The sequence below is a fragment of the Mirounga angustirostris genome, unplaced genomic scaffold (assembly GCF_029215605.1).
Source record: "Mirounga angustirostris isolate CCGP_5_RB_7025 unplaced genomic scaffold, mMirAng1.0.hap1 SCAF_10, whole genome shotgun sequence".
Lineage (NCBI taxonomy): Eukaryota > Metazoa > Chordata > Mammalia > Carnivora > Phocidae > Mirounga > Mirounga angustirostris.
In genome coordinates, this window is record NW_026991718.1 from 16,753,615 (window position 1) to 16,769,222 (window position 15,608).

Genomic DNA, 15,608 nt, shown 5'->3' on the forward strand with positions numbered 1-15,608 from the left:
TGTTCAGTAAATGTGTATCTGACTGAGACTAAAATACATTGACGCACACACGCATGCACACATTTTGAAACAAAGACTTGACTCCATTACTGGCTAAACAGTGTTCAGAAGAATGGTACATCTTTTGACTCTGGATTTTCTAAGCCATATGTGGGCAGCTTTACATAACTATTGTAGAAAAACTTATGTGAAATTGCTTTAAAAAAAGGCAGTCCAAAATAAATGAACATTCTCATAGGAGATGAAGTCTGTAGCAGGAAAGAAAACTTAGTTAATCCACAAATAAAGCTTCATTAATTTTATGAAATATTATCCCCTTTTACTTATTCAGTAGCTACCTGGAAATGTTGTAGTTGCCAAAACAAACAGACAAACAAACCCATATACACACAACAGGAGAATCCTAAACACATTTGCTCATGGATAATATTGCTTTGAAAAAGAGCATGGCATTTTGGTTAGTGAGAATGAAAAGGCCTTAAAAATGAAAGGATAGCAGGGCACCTGGGTGGCTCAGTTGGTTGAGTGACTGCCTTCGGCTCAGGTCATGATCCTGGAGTCCCAGGATCGAGTCCCACATCGGGCTCCCTGCTCAGCAGGGAGTCTGCTTCTCCCTCTGACCCTCCCCCCTCTCATGTGCTCTCTCTCTCTCTCTCTCTCATTCTCTCTCTCAAATAAATAAAATCTTTAAAAAAAATGAAAGGATAGCATAACTCTAAACCTTTCATTCATTCACTTTTCAAATAATGAAGCAGGACAATTGTGTCTCATGCATTGGACAAGACATTTGAAAAGCAGGTGTGCTGGTTTGCCTGTTCGAAAGCTAACTTTTTTATCAGCCAAATGTATTAGTTATGATAAGCACATGGATATATGTGCATGGAGAATGCATTTTACATGCGATCCACCTACCTACGCCACACAAACCAGTATGTACACAAGGGCGCTGGAGTCAGATCCACCTGAAATCTTGGCTAGCTCTCCTGAGCCATATAACTATTCTGGGCACTAGTTTCCTTATTTGAGAAATGGATGGAGTATCATTTGATGAGTTTGTCATCAAAGTTAGAGAGGAATAATACGAAGAGCTTCACTTGGTATCTGAATCTTACTAGAGATTACTTAATGAGCTGTGGATCAAAGCTAACCTAAAAAACTTCACATATCAGACTCAGGCTTAGGTAGCTGGCACTGCCCAGTCCTTTTGCCCATAGAGCCAGAACCACAACCAATTCATGGCCTATGTAACTTAATGTAACTTAAATCAAATGTGAATTTCCCCATTGTTCATTGCTGTGCTTTCAATATAAGTCCCATTTGCAGAAACTTGTCAAAGACCACATTCACATCCTGTGTAACTCGACTGGGAAATCTAGGATGAGCAAAATGTAGGATTTACCCAGTTCCGACTATGCACACAGCTCCTTCTGTGGTGGCAAGTGGCCCTGCCCTTTAAGGCTGCCTTAAGGAAATGCCTCCTGCCTGTTCCAGAACTCCAGCCACCTCATGCGGAAGGAGGGTTTGAGTATATTTGAAACTCTTACATGGTGTGCTTTGTTAATCTTCTCCTGGCGTCCCATTCTTCTACATGCTAAGCTTAACTTGCTGTGACTGGAGTTGATGGAAACCAAAGATCAGAGGCAATTTACATCTTGTAAACCGCGGAGCACTGGAAACCAACCCCCCCCCCACCACCATGGCACAGCTGGAGAGATCTGCATTATTTAGTACTTTTGCCCTCCCCACTGCCTCCAAAGTCTTAAAGCACGCAAAGCAGCTGTCTCTCAGACTCGCACCTGATTATGCACTGTCTTATTTTATTCTCTCATTGTGGCATGAGAGTCACCCTTTTCTCCCTGCAGACTATAAACCTCCCCCGGACAGGCCCTGGGTCTGACACTTCTTTCACTGATTGCTGACAGCACTAAGTTCGGTTCCACCAGCAACTAGATTGACATTTGGTTGCTTAATCAGCCGAAGTCAATATGTAATAGGACATAAGTAAAAAAAAAAAAAAAAAAAAGTTAGAATGGGCTAGTTGCAAGGACTCTGCTACTAATTTTTCCAGAAGAAATGGTGCCATCTTTATTAATCTTTTTTTTTATTCTTATGTTAATCCCCATACATTACATCATTAGTTTTAGATGAAGTGTTCCATGATTCATTGTTTGTGCATAACACCCAGTGCTCCATGCAGAATGTGCCCTCCTCAATACCCATCACCAGGCTAACCCATCCTCCCACCCCCCTCTTCTCTAGAATCCTGTTTGTTTTTCAGAGTCCATTGTCTCTCATGGTTCGTCTACCCCTCCGATTTCCCCCGCTTCATTCCTCCCCTCCCGCTACCTTCTTCTTCTTTTTTTTTTTTTTCTTAACATATATTGCATTATTTGTTTCAGAGGTACAGATCTAAGATTCAACAGTCTTGCACAATTCACAGCGCTTACCAGAGCACATACCCTCCCCAGTGTCTATCACCCAGTCACCCCATCCCTCCCACCCCACCCCCCACTCCAACAACACTCAGTTTGTTTAAATGGTGCCATCTTTAATTAGAGTTCTCTCTCACCCTGTCTTAGGTGGTGTTCCCTCAAAAGCAGATGCTGAGGCAACGACTTGGGTGCAGTTAGTTTATTTAGGAGGTGATCTTAGGAAACATAGATGAGGGAGGGGCAAAGATGACAGGGAAGGGTAACACTCCAGTAAAGCGTGCATTAATGAACAAGTTACCTACCACCGAGGGCTTCATCTCTCAGGAGATCCTCTGAGGAGTCCTGTAGAATGCATTTCAGTATTGTCTTACCAAGGGGCAGGGGGACTGAGGTGCACATCTATGGATTCCCATCCATCCCTGACCAAGGATTGCCTCTGGAGCAGTGAATTCCCTAGCAGTCCAGGCAGCGGACAGAGGACCTGCATGTTTGGAGCAGATAGCTCCTGAGCATACTCTGTGCAATAACGGCACTGGCTTTGGGAGGCAGGGGAGCATCCCCTTGTCCATCTCTGTGAGGAGCTCTTGAGGAACCAAGGTCCCAACCAAGGAAGAAAAACCCAGAGAGGCTATGTAGTTTGACAGCCCCGGGCCTTAACCCTACTTGTGCTACTTCTTACTGTGTGGTCTTGGACACAGGACTTGTCACTGTTAAACTTCACTTTCCTCATCTGTAAAATTCTGACGATTATACTGCAGGAATATATTGGCATTTAATGACCTAGTGATGTGAAGCACCTGTTGTATGCCTGGTATGCAGTAAGTGCTCCAAGAATCATAGCTGTCATCATCATCTTCATCAGCATCATGCCCTTAACACAATCTCTCAGAAAAAGTTTTACTCTATCAACTAATTTAATCCAATTCTAACCAGCTGGTTTTGCTCATGGTTTGAGGACATGGTAAAAGTTGCTGAGGGAGCAGTTGAAACTCTCAGCAGTGGCAACGCTGATCAGTAGGGATTTCAGACCTCCAGGTGATCCTTGTGTTCCCTCAGGACCACTGTTGGAATTCCCTGCTGTACTGTCTAGAGGCTGAATCCCTGTGAGGTTCTAAGATCGACTCTGTTTCCTTGTGGTTCCAGCCGCCCTCAAACAAAAGGAGAGGCCAATAAGAAGCCATAAGAGAAGGTTAAAGACCCATCAACTTAATATGATAATAATGAAAATATTTTCAGTGCTTATTCCTTACTAGAGAGAGTACGTTACATATACACACGCGTGCGCTCTCACACACACACACACAGATACATATATATACACGTATACATATATATTATATAGTTAAAGTTACATATCATTGTTAAAACAAACTTATGATGTAAGTGCTTCATTTTTGTTGGATGGCTTGAAGGGTTTTGGCTTGCCCAGGCCACACTGCTGCTGAGTGGGGGAGCCTGGGTATAAGGCAGGTCTGAATGTGTGCAGAAGCCCAGTACAATGGAAAGTAGAGAAAAACCCTTTAGGGGCAGTTAATAAAGTTTGTAAGTCTTTTCCCCAGAAAATTAGTCTTGTGCTGGAAGGCTAGGCCCAAAGCCACATGATGTGTCCAGCATATCTCTCCACTAGCTAGCTACATGGCAAAGGGATGAAATGGCAGTTCAAAGCATAAACTCTGGTACCAGACTCCTGGGCTTGAAGGCTAGCTTTGGTTCTTATTAGCCATATGACCTGGAAAAGGTGCTTAACTTTTTTGCTTAGTTTCTTCCACTGCCATGGAGAGATAATAGCAGTAAGCCCCTGATAAAACTATTGAGCGAATACACGTGTACATATTGTGCATAATCTCAGAACAATGCTTGGTGTACATTAAGTATGACATATTTTGCCCTTTATTTTTTTTTGACTAGAATGTATTCTCCATGAGATTGGGGTGTCTTCACTGTTTTGCTCACTGCTATATCTGAAGAACTTAGAATAATACCTCTTATATAATAAGCCCCCTAAAAACTTTTGCTCAGTGAATGGGCATATCACTTTCAAGTTTCTGAACCTTTGTAGTCCCATCTGTAATATGGAAACAGTAGCATATGTCTTAAAGACTTCATGACTTTGCTACAATGACCAGATAAGCTGCTGACTACCTGGAGCCCTTTAGAAAAATCTCAGAGGCTAGAAAAATGAGAAGCTCTATGACCTTTGCCTCCAGTTATTTTCAGTGGAAAGCATGGCCCAGGAGAGAAAGTGTTAATAAGAATGTCCTGAAGGTACAGATGGTGCTTATGAAGAAAAAGTCTATTTTTCAATTTATAAAAATGATTAGCTGGGATCCCACTGAGTTCACTGCACGGGACACTGCTAGTTTTAATCTGTGCCAATAGGATGGAGAGATGGACTTTAATGAGGATCTGTGTTTCCTAATCATGGGCAAAGTTAGAGGAAGTGGCAGAGTGGGGAGGGAGGATGAAAAATGATTGGGGGATTCAGAAGACGGAGCTGCTTCTTCAGGACAGACGGATGCTATGCTGCCTTCCCTGCTAAGGTTCTATCATAGTAGTTGTCACTTGATTGAGGATGGGGATGGGGATGTCATCATTGTCCAGGGAAGCAAGTAGTAGGGGGATTCCAAGTACACTCTGAAGTTAGAAGCTCAGAACTTGCCACTTGGTGAACATTGTAATTCTGTTTCCTTTTTTGCAATCTACAGAAATAGTTATGTCTATGTCATAGGATTATTGGAAATATTAAGCATGATAATACAAATAAAGAACTTAGAATAATATCTTGCATATATATTAAGTTCTCAATAAATTTCCTTATGAGTTTGTGACATTATTTTAGTTATAAATGCCCATTCATCTGGAAAAGTGGCACAGGATTCCTTAGCTTCCAGAAGTTACTTCTTTCAATACAGCAGCCCCGTTCCCTGAATGTACCTTTCTGGTGGGGGAGGGAAGTAGGATATGTGTACTTTAGTAAGAGCCTCCTGAGTGATTTTGATATCATTCTCCCCCTTTAATATCAGTTGAGAACCATTCCACATTTATGGTGAAGATGTTTATGACAAGTGTATTGTTGGTGGTAATAGCAAAACATTAATTCAAAACACCAAGGAGAATTTCCTGTAGAAATTATTTCACCTGAGGCAGGAGTCTAAGATTTCTTTCCCTCCTAGAATTTCTCTACATACATCTGTGAGGTTCACATGGTGGCCCTGTATGCTGGAGTAGTTCATGTGTTCTTCCCTTGTGAATTTCAGAAGTAAATATATGCAACTTGAAGACAGTGCTGATCATTTTCCCAAGGGATTCAAAAATGACCAGATTTTGTTTTACCTGGCCAAAATTCAGATGTAGGACCATGATTGCCTTTGATTGGTCAGCTCATGCCAGAACCTCAAGACCATTTTGGGGAAGGCGGCAGAAATAATGCAAGGATTCTTGTGGAGCAAGTATGTGTGTTTTGAGGAATCGGAGGAGTTCATAAATTTCCTAAAATTTTATGAAAAATTCATGTACATATGCATTTCACTTAGGAGAAAGTCAGCAGACTCATGGAAGTCTGAGATCAAGATAGTTTAAGGACTGGTGACTTAAGGACAAGTGATATGTGTTCCTGTCCTTTCTTTCAGTGAGACTGGAAGATGAGATTCTGATCTATTATAGGAGAGATGGGCATACTAAACAAATAACAACATCAAGTCCAACAAGTGCTATGTGGGCACAGAGTTTTTGCAAGGTCAGGGAGGGCTGAAGGCATTTGAGCAGAATGAGAAAGGTTTGTCAGGGAAGATTGAAAAAATCACTCTACAGATGAAACTGTGGAGTTTGGCGGTTGTCGGCCTCTGACATAATCCCAGGAGAGAACAGCTTCCCATAGCCTGGTCATCTGTTTGCCTCTGCTCAGGTGCTTATCCCAAGCCACTATGGGGAAATGTCTTCTCATCAGTCTCACTCAGCATCTTTTTCCCTTCAGTTTCCAAGTCTTGGAGGACACTTCAGTTCATTTGCTCTGGGGACAGGAGTGAAAAGAAAATATAAAACAGTTCTCTGAAAACACATCCAGGAAACATATTGTCATACAAGCTAATTAGCTTTTGAAAAAGCAGTACTCTAATCAAGATTTCCATATACTGTGCGTGGCCTAATTATAGTGACAATAATACCCTGAATTTACAAAGAGTCTTTCAATATGTATCTCTGCAGTTATTTCAATTATTCACCAAATGTCCTCAATAAAGGAAAAGAGGTAGATGAAGGAGCTGAGTTTTGCAGGGGCCAGTATAACATACATTATTTTCACGGTTGGAGCTAGAATCTTGATCCTAGTCCCCCCTCAGGGTCTAAAGCCCTGGTTGCTTAGCTCATTAATGTTTACAAAAGAAAAAGAAAAAAATCCATGATAATTCTAGGGATTATGCTAGCTTTGATTATTTTTTGTTGCTGACTAAAAGATTCCAGGTATACAGTCCAGCTCATGTTTATCTTTCAATTATTTTCTGAATGAATGAATAAATTAATGAATGATTCAATCAATGAATCATATAGACCTAGATCTGGACAGGCAAAGCCAATACAAATGTAGTTGTTCAGGAATCCAGTCCAGACATGTCAGGTACAAACCAGTTGAAAAATTATTGGTGTTCAAACAGGCTGACATGTGGGTGGTTTAGAAGGACTTCTTAGAAGAGAAGGAGCCTAAAGAACACAGTTCCTTGAGAAATGAGTGGGAAGTTATTTAAATCCACAAAGAAAAAAAATATGATCAATGAGTATGAAAAAATGAAGGAAACAGTCAAGTATATAATAGTCACTTAATGAATGACATAAGGACTTAGAAAATATGTCTTTTCTTGACTGGCACCAATGCACTTTTTTTATGTATAAAGCATGGAGTTTCAGTAGTTTGCAGGACAGTTCAAGGCATCCTTGTTTAAGTGAAATGTTTCCTTTGGTTTGTGATTGGCAGTTTATGCAGAAATTTCTTTTAATGCTTTCTATTTTAGCCATATTTATGACTTTGAGGTGACTTAGGCTTTTTAGTGAAACATGGAACATAGGAATATAGAGTCTTCAATTCCTCTTCTCAACCAAAACCCTGGGGCGCCTGGGTGGCTCATTCAGTTAAGTGTCTGCCTTCAGCTCAGGTCATGATCTCAGGGTCCTGGGATGGAGCCCCACATTGCATCAGGCTTCCTGCTCAGTGGGGAGTCTGCTTCTCCCTCTCACTCTCCCTCTGTTCTATCTCTCTTTGGTTCTCTCAAATAAATAAATCTTAAAAAACAAAATATGCTTGCATGAAGAATTATCTTGGTTTCATACTCTGAAACCCATTTTTTTTTTTTCCAGAGACATCATTACATGGAGATGGGTAGGTGGTAGTGGACACCATCAGTTGGCTAAGCATATATAATTCCCTAAGTCCTGCAGGTATGATTAAGAAGAGGTTGTGAATCTGACAGGCCAGGGACTGGAAGGAAAGGCAGAGAAGTCAGGCAGGGAATCCAAATAGCAGATAATTGGATTGAACACTCTGCTAAGTAGTAGCGTCGAGTCAGCAAAGGTAGAAAACATAGAGCAAGTTGAAGGTTCAAGATTTACCCGAGGACAGAAACAAAGATCATGTAATTGCATAAAGAGGGCTGGGTTCCTGCACCCTTCACAGTACATGTTAGTGGACATGGGCTTGAAGACGTACGGTAATAGCCAAAGCACAGGATATGCTGCAGTGAGGTAGAACTGCTCCTGATTTGATAAGAGACAGAGACATCTAGTCTCTCTCTCGAGTCTAATACACACCTTACAAAATATAGGTAACAGGGTGGAGACTATGAAGTGTCAAGAAAACCAGTTATGACCAGAAATGACTGTCTTTACAGGTAAGCACCTGTTCTCTATGGCACTCCAATGGAACTATTATTTTTTCTCGGGCAATTAATCCCACACTAATCTTTCTATTTTTCACACAGAGTATGCTTATCCTAGTTATATCCCTAAATTCTCAATCTGTGGAGTTTTCTTTTCAATTTAAACAACAACAACAAAAATATATCCTTTCATAGTATCTATCTGGAATCAAAGTAAAAAGACAAATGAAGACTATGCTACAGATGAAAAATTACCAGGAAATTTCAATAGAGATACTCTGTTACAGAAAGAAAATGCCAACAGAGAAAACCGTTCATATATAGAATGACTCAGAATGATTGATGGGTCAGCTTCCAAGATATTTGGGACTCTGCAAACTGTTCAGAAAATAAATTGCAAATGAGTACAATTTTATGGATTTGGATCTCACAAAGTAAGCTTTGATTTTGACTGTTCATTAATGCCAAGAAATAAAATTTTAAATTGTAAACAATTCATAATACCAAAGGATTTTCCTCCAATTAAACTCATAGTAATACATTTTGCTCTACCAGATAGATGCATCCCTTGTTAAGTTGTTCTGTGACATTTGACTTAAGACAAGTGATGCAAGGTAATCATGGGCAGAAAGTCTGCCAAAGGGAGAAGCAATGTGATCAATAGGCTTCTTTTGTTGTTGGCAAACACTGTCAGGGGATGATCAGCATCAGAGCTTGGAGCCAGAGAAAGCTAATAAGATGAGTGGCATGTTTCCCACAATATGCTCTAAGTATTTATGTGCTGTTCAAAGCGAGATCTGTAAACACGATGAGGACAAAGAGAATACAACATTATTGATGATATCCTCCTGATTTATGTTTACAGCATCTGTGGATAATAACTCCATTTGTCAGAGAGACCTTCCTGAATACTAATTTGGGGGGACAATCCAACCATGACCAGAGTAGCTTTGGGTGATGCTCTTCCACTCTGATGTGTTTTGCTAGGACGATAATACTTCAAGTGTCTTTAATCTCTGAAAAAGCACACTGGATTTGAGGGATTTTAGGTATAGTAATTTTGCAGAAGTTTGCAGGTGTTTACAAGGTCACATTTAATAGAATTAGAGGCAATACGGTATCTTTGAAATAGAGTCTGTGTTTTCTGAAAGTGATTCTGAATTTAATCCTAAATGTCTTTAAATCTAAAAGAAAGAAAAGGCTTAATGCCAACTTTTGTTTTGGAGAAAAGATGACAACAGAGCAATGTCCTTACACTTATTTTCTTTAAGTAAGTGATCTTTTTTCTCCTAATGTTTACTATAGTACCATTTGTTAAACTGTTAGAGACAATGTCTTGGATCACAGAAAGGTATATACTGCAGAGATAGAATATGGACTTAGTGGGGTCATTGGAAGGTGTGAAATGAACCATTTTCCACACTGTTAGTCCACCAGGATATCTCCATTCTGTTTGAGAATCTTATCCAAACTTCAAGCAACTTAATGTACTCTTTGTGATTCTGAAAATTCCCCTATGTTTTATGATTTGCAATCCATATAGGAAGAAATAGTTCTACAAGGGACACATATTTGTCATTAAAAACTGAGCATTCCTTTGTCGATATGCAAATGTACCAATCCTACCTTCCAGAGGTGGCACCCTCTACACTTGCCCTTGCCCTATTCCTTGGTACATGGTTAGGTGAGTAAAGCATGCTGATCGTGTTGGAGATGGGAGAGAGGAGAAATAAGTAGCAATGTAGACCATGAGGAGACTATCCTAGAGGTATCAGCCAAAGAGGAAGCCAACATTCTAGAAGCATTAGCTTACTGGGCCCTAAAATGGGGTTCTGTTCACTAAAGAAACAAGTTGACTTTGTTTCCCCTTAAGCTCACCCAATAGAGAATTTTTACTAATCATTTGGGGGTGTTGATAAACATTGATATTATTCATGCATTTGACGCCAATTGATTTTTCTCAGGTGGGGTTTCCACCACCGTTCTTCAGACAAATGCTGTATAAAACATTTACAAGTCTTCACATCTTTATTCAATTTATTAACATCATACCTATTGTTCTACTGCATCTCCTCCTCTGGCTTCCCTGATCACTTTCTGGGAGCACCTTAAACACCTTTAAATATTCTGTATCCTTATTCATATCTTTCTATGGAGAAATTTGCTGATAAGGACAGAACACGGGGGTCAAAATCTGTTGGGCCTTCTAGTCTCTTGACTCAAGTTTCCACATCCCAAACCATGTGAACTAAAATGTGTCATTATGATAGGTATAGAAATCCAGGCCCATGTATATTTTTATGTCAAATCACATTGGAGAACACTAGTGATGCACACCCCAGAGCATACCCTATCCAGGCCTGAGTTTGGGCTGAGCTTGTTTTGAAAGCTGCTCTTCTTTGTACCTCCATACGAAATAATTATGCTCAGAAAACACAAGGAATTGTCTATAATACAGGGTTTGGGTGATCTTGAGTCAAACTGTGAAATATGTCATTTCTCATCTTATTTGTTAAAGAAATGGCCTTGGATAATAATGGATATGATGTCTCAAGTACTATGCCTGGAAAAGGAGAGCAAATTACATGTTTTCTGAAAAAGGAGATCTTATTGGCTCAATTATGTAAAGGCCTCCTCATTTTTTTTAGTAACTTCCCTACCATATCTCCCCTCCCTCCTTCTAGTCCACCTTAAGAACATTTGCGGTGCCCATACCTGTTAAGCACGGACTTTATTATGCCAGCCTCAGCCCCTGGTTCATCCAGGTGGATGTTCAGCAGCTGTGATTTGCCCACAGCCGCCACAGCTGTTGCTCCCACAACAGAGCAAATTCAACTCACAAGTGAAGTCATGGAGGTAGAGATGTTAAAGCCAAAATGGCCTAACTGTCCACAATTGCTAATGTCTCAGAAAACAACTCTCTTCCAATTTCAGAACCAACAACAGTCTTATTCTGCTGACCCTAAATTACATTGTAATTGAGTCAAAATCCCAGAGACTTTGGTAGTACATTGAGAAGAGAAAAGTAAGGGTCACAGTCGCTTTTTGTTGAACTTTATAGACTTTATCTGACCCTGACTGAGAAAAAAGATGATATATTATTGTCTTCCTGGGGCTTGTGTTAAGTCAGGTGTGGAAATAGCAATAGAAACAGGATCTGTCTTGCCTCCAACAGTTTCTGAGCTAGGAATGGGCCCCTGGAACCTAACTCTATATTCATCACCTCAACCTTCTATTTAAAAACACGTATTACACAGGGGGAGTTGAGTGGTCCACAGGTTACTCATAACTTCCAATTTCAGAGATTGAAAGGACCTTAGGGGTCTGGTCTAACCTCCCACCAAGGATAAGAATCCCTTTTATAGCATTTGTAATAGAAAATGTTCAAGTCTCTGAGAACTTCCAGTGACAGAGCCAATTTCCTTAAAAATCGGCCCTACTCTAAGGAGATTTCAGAACATTGCTTTCTTTCTAATATCAGTCTTAAGGCACTGCAATGATGAGTGGAGTCTTGGTTTGTAAAGGGGTGAAAGATTCAGTTGTTAGGGATTGGGTGGGATCATCCTAATTGGGTAGACATTTGAAAAAGATCTGGAGATTTTCCTGGCATACTGACATTATGGAGCTTATTGGAGGAAATTCCAGGTTACATGAAAGAGGGACCTAAAGTGTGGTTTGAGGGACCAAGAGGAAGCAAAGGAAAAATGTTAAATTCTCAAAATGTGCCCTGAAAAAAGATGTGCCTCATGCTTTCCAGCTCTTCAGGGTGATTAATGGCAGTAAGGTAAGAGGTCTTTGAGGATTTTACTGGCATAGTTATCATGCCTCTGTAGGTTGTTGGTAATGCTGAAGTGCTTTCCCATGGCATCATTGAATCCACATAGGAACTAGATCCATGGGATCAGAGAGAAGTATTGCTCTGCATTAACAAGACTCAGATTCATTAAACTCAGTGCAGGGGTCTATGGATGGCCTCCACCTGGGAGCCAAAAATGAGTTTTAAACTTCCCAATTTCTCTTTTGGGTTGATCATTGCACTTATACAATTCTCTTTATTCTTTAATTTCCTGTAAGAATGAATCATTCGAAGGCATGAACTGCATAGGCTGTAATGATTTCACTTTGGATCAGGTCCACTGGAGCATTAATCATGCCTGAGGGCTGAGTTAGGTATCTGAAGATAGAAATGGCTTTTTTTTTTTTTTTGAAAGTCCATTTCATAAAGTTATATTTCTCTGAATTAAAGCAGAATCTTATAATAGCATGGTGAGGACATGAGCCAGTGTGGTCAAACTCTATTCCCTAAGGCCTTCGTTATTCTCTCTTTTGCATCATTCTTATCTATCTCACTTGCTCTTTTACCTCTTATCTTAAAACACAAATATGCGTGTGCACACATACACACTCATTCCAAGAATCTCTCACTTAATACTGCATCCTCTTCCAGGTCTCTCTCTGTTTCTCTTCCACTTTATAAGGTCTTGGTACTTAGAGGCAAAAAAAATTCTACACATTGATTTTTTTGTTCTTGTATTTCTTAGCTCACTCTTTCTGCTTCAGTAATAATAGGTGGTGTGCATGTGGAGAGTTGGGCAGTGACACTAAAATTGGAGTAATAGCTAAAAATGGAAGAGTTATGCAGATGAGTGGCCAGACTGAGACTGCAAATAGTTATAGAAGCATCTCTTCTGTTTGCACAGTAGTTATTAGTATGATCACCACTGATTTAGAAAGCTAAAAATTTGCATACTGGTAAAGGATAGAAAATTCAAAGGCATCCTCTAGAGTTAATGATCTGGGAAAATTAAGCCAGAAAATCTGTGTTTTTTTAGAACTCTGTGGCATGCTTTGGTGCTTCCTCTGACCTGCAGCCCTTGAGGTCCCAAAGCAGTTGTGACTTCTGTGGACTTTGGCTAGTGGGGAGAGCAGGGACATCTCAATCCCCAGTGCATTTGACCTTTGTTCCACCTTACAGATGCTTGATCATGGCCAAACTTAGCTTTCACTGACCTTGATGTGAACTTTTTGGAGCAGTCACAGATGATTTCTTGATTTTCTTGGTAAAATGCCAAGCCATGAACTTAATGGTAAACCAAGGTCCCAAGCCTTTAGGTGGACACATCAGGGTCATGTTCTTATCTGTTGCAATTTCTAAAAGGTTTGAATTAGTTCTGTCATATCAAAAGCAATGTCTGTAGTCCTTAGGATAGAAACAGAGAAAAGACACACTTCTAATATAAGGAAGAACACTAAAATCCCAGCTGATGACCCACTTACAAAGAAAAAAAATCTTGGCATACACATTATAGAAAATGGTATGATTTTTTCAATTCTTTGGGCCTTATTATAACATTACTTAAACATCAGATGATAAAGAGATCATATTAAAATTTATAATATATGACTTGTCATTTGTTACATTATATTTCTTTATTTTATTTAAATGCATTCAACAGTTATTTTTTTTTAAAGATTTTATTTATTTATTTGCCAGAGAGAGACACAGCGAGAGAGGGAACACAAGCAGGGGGAGGGGAGAGGGAGAAGCAGGCTCCCCGCAGAGCAGGGAGCCCGATGCGGGACTCGATCCCAGGACCCTGGGATCATGACCTGAGCTGAAGGCAGTCGCTTAACCAACTGAGCCACCCAGGCGCCCGCATTCAACAGTTATTAAATGCTCTCCTACTATGCATCTGTACCTATAGGAGACAACAGAGAAATAGATATTAACACGTGACTTGTATATATGTGTGCTTTAACTTATGCTAAATCGGTTAATACCTATTCCACCAACCCTGAATTGAAAAGTGTTCAAATGCAGACAACAGAATCAACTTTAGCTAATTTAAGAAGAAATAGAGTTAATATAGATTCTTAAGTATCTTGTATAATTGTTGACAAAGCTAAAAAGGACATTCTAGGATTGACTTCTGAAGTTACACGGTACAAATGAACCATCAAGGGGAGTTGATTATTCTGCCACAATCAGGAAATTTCCCTGTTGAATTGGAAATCCACTGATGCAGCTGTTCTTTCAGAGCCTTGCCACTTCTCTCACAGTCTGAACCAGCAAAATGATCTGTATCTCTCCTTCTTAGCCCCTAGGTCAAGTGTTATGCTCATGCTTCTAATTAATGAGAGTAAATTGTCTCTAAATCCATAGCTGTAAAGGATTTAGGGGGAAATGATTGTTAGTTTTAGCCCTTGCAGTATAAGAAAGTGGTAAGAATATTTAGGTGCCTGTGTTTCAGCCTGCAGTGTGTATGCACGCAAATCATCTCTACTACTAGCAGCCAATAAAAATATAATGAAAAATGTGTGTGTAATAGCCACATACATGAAAAAAGTAAAGAGAAGTAAATGAAATTAATTTTGGCAATTTATTATTTAATCCAATATATACTAAATCTTACAATTTTCACAAGTAATCAAGGTAAATTTTATTTATTTATTCATTTATCTATTTATTTTTTAAAGATTTTATTTATTTGACAGAGCAAGAGAGCACAAGCAGGGGGAGCAGTAGAGAGAGAGGGAGAAGCAGGCTCCCCCTCGACCCTGGGATCATGACCTGAGCCAAAGGCAGACGCCTAACCGACTGAGCCATCCAGGCACCCCAATCAAGGTAAATTTATAAATGATATTTTACATTATTTTTCCACATGAAATCTTCAAATTTTGGTGAGTATTGTATATAGGCAACATATCTCCATGAAGAGTAATCACATTTCATGTGTTTAATAGCCACGTATGGCTAGAGACTACCATATTGGACAGAAAAGATATATAGTTACCCAGTGTTTGTATTTTATATATATATTCAGTGGAGCAATTCCACTAAGTCCCTCTAAGCTTTAATGCTTTTTTCTGTCTTTGAAAATGTCTATAAGGCATTTTCTTTCTCATGTGTGCACTTGACCCGTGCAGAACCTCAAGCTCTTGAAGGCTAAGGATTACGTTGATAAGCTCCATGTGCCTTATACACCATCATGTCCATAACAGTATTCAATACCTATTTTTATTGCATAATTGGTTGAATGAAGTACTAGATAAATGAATGGATATAAATCAACAGTGGGGATTGGCTGTTAGAATTGTTCTAAATGAAACAATGAAATTGAAATTATATAACTCGTATGATGCTCAATAACTTTACAGAGTGAGTGTCACAGGCTCTAACTTCCTGAAATTCTTGTTCTTGATTCCAGCCAGACATAATGCAAATGATTCACACAAGAGATGACATAGGAGCATTAAAAATGAAGTTTTCTGGGTGGGATTCAGGTTTCTGAATATCTGAGTTGATAATGAT